The sequence below is a fragment of the Cucumis melo genome, unplaced genomic scaffold (genome assembly GCF_025177605.1).
Source record: "Cucumis melo cultivar AY unplaced genomic scaffold, USDA_Cmelo_AY_1.0 utg001635l, whole genome shotgun sequence".
NCBI lineage: Eukaryota > Viridiplantae > Streptophyta > Magnoliopsida > Cucurbitales > Cucurbitaceae > Cucumis > Cucumis melo.
In genome coordinates, this window is record NW_026124695.1 from 17,501 (window position 1) to 20,000 (window position 2,500).

A 2,500-nucleotide genomic window follows, 5' to 3' on the forward strand; every position below is an offset into this window, starting at 1 on the left:
TCAACTCGACACCCGCTCTCACTCCCTACCCGACGGACAAGCCCATCGTTATGGCCAAACCCCTCCACCAAGCACGAAGCAATTGCAAGACAAGCCCACTTGGAGTGCACGCCCACACCGAGGTGCAAGCATTGTCCAAGCAAAACCCATCCAAGAATGTCAATTTGACATCCCGCTCTCACTCCTTGCCCGACGTAGGGGCCCGGCATTCCATCGATTTTAACCAAACCCTTCCACCAAGCAAGAAGCAATCGCAAGACATCTCGTATCTTCATGAACAAACCCGCTTGGAGTGCACGCCGACACCGAGGTGCAAGCATTGTCCGCGCAAGCCCATCCGAGCATCAACTCGACACCCGCTCTCACTCCCCGCCCAACGGTCGGACGTGGCACTCCGATAAAACCCGTCCACCGAGCACAAAGCAATCGCAAGACATCTCATATCTTCACGAACAAGCCCGCTTGGAGTGCACGCCCACACCGAGGTGCAAGCATTGTCCGCGCAAGCCCATCCGAGCGTCAACTCGACACCCGCTCTCACTCCCTGCCCGACGGACAAGCCCATCGTTATGGCCAAACCCCTCCGCCAAGCACGAAACAATCGCCAAGACAAGCACACTTGGAGTGCACGCCCACACCGAGGTGCAAGCATTGTCCAAGCACGCCCATCCCGCTCTCACTCCTTGCCCGACGGTCGGATGTGGCACTCCGGCCGAACCCTTCGTCCACCAAGCACAAAGCAATCGCAAGTTATCTCGTCTCCTCACGAACAAGCCCGCTTGGAGTGCACGCCCACACCGAGGTGCAAGCATTGTCCGCGCAAGCCCATCCGAGCATCAACTCGACACCCACTCTCACTCGCCGCCGGCGGCCGGAGGTGGCACTCCGCCGGCGCCGACCCCCCAAGCATATGTGCCCATGATGGGCGCAATGTGCTTGAAGGGTCGGCGCCGCGGCATAGGGGTACCCCCGCGCCCCGCCCATGCAGGCAGGTCGCCCCCCTATATAGTACATTCTGGCTTTTTTGGGTCTGGCAGGCTTGCATATGAAAAAGCCGAAATGTCACACCATGCCATAAATCTTGATTGTGTTATTATTATGACCGGGACTTGATTGTATTATGTTTTAGACATTCAAATGAGTGTGGAAAACAAGTTTCATAATTTTTGAACCAACCAATAATATTTTATGAATTTTTATTGTTAAAAAATTAAAAATAATTTAAAAATAGTAAAACGTTTCCAAAAATACTAATTTTTGGAGGACATCCTTTGTTTACATTTTTTAGATCCCAGAAAAAATTTCATAACAATCCAAGCACTAGAACATAGGTTTGACATCACATTTGTGTGTTGAGTGGGCATTGCGGCACCCTGCGCGCGCGGCACCCTGCGCGCACGCCCCACGCAGACGCATGGCCATGCGGCGCGCGCGCCCATGGCCGTGCCGCATTCGTGCGCATGGGGGCGCGCATGCTGCATGCTCGGTGGGCATGTGGGCATGCACGGTGGGGGCACGGGTTTGTTCCAACAACCTCCATAGAGTTTTTTCCATGAATTCTAGACGTGGGTGGTCACGCCCAACGCAGACGCATGCTGCGCGCGGCTTGCGCGCACGTCCCACGTAGACGCCTGGGCATGCGGCGCGCGGACACACACCCGCAGACGCATGCCGCGCTTAGCACTCTGCGCGCACGCCCCACACACGCCCGAAGGGCATGGCGCATGGTGGGCACCCTAGGCGTTCGTGTGCAAGCCTCGGCCATGGGCATGCGGCGCGCGCCCCACACACGCCCCACTGCAGTCGCCTGGGCTTGCGGCGCACGCCCCACACACGCCCGTAGACGCATGGCGCGCGCGGCCCCCTGCGCGCACGCCCCCCGCAGACGCACGGGCATGCAGCGCGCGACTCACACAAACCCACTAACGCACGGCGCGCGCGCCCATGGCCGTGCTTTGTACTCGAAGGCCTCGGCCTTGGTCCTTGACTTGCACACGAGCACACTATCTTATTCTTGGGCATTCAAAGATGATTTGCTTCAACTTTTTTTCTAGTCCAAAGCCAACCCCTCACTAACACTTATGTTTTTCGTCCTTTTACATAAGATATGACCTCCATGGCAATTGGAAGAAATAAATGAGTTGTGTGTGGGTAGGGTCGAGATGAATCTCGGTGGATCTTGGCAACAAGGCTCATCTGCCACTTACAAGCCAAGCACGCACGCCCCTTAGACGGATCCCCACGCTCGCACAAGCATCGCGTGCGCGGCACCCTACGCGCACGCCCCACTGCAGTCGCATGGGCTTGCGGCGCGCGCCCCACGCCCGCAGACGCATGGCGCGCGCGGCACCCTGCGCGCACGCCCCCCGCAGACGCACGGGCATGCAGCGGGCGACCCACAGACGCCCACTGACGCACGGCGCGCGCGCCCATGGCCGTGCTTTGTACTCCAAGGCCTCGGCCTTGGGCCTTGACTTGCACACGAGCTTCCTATCTTATA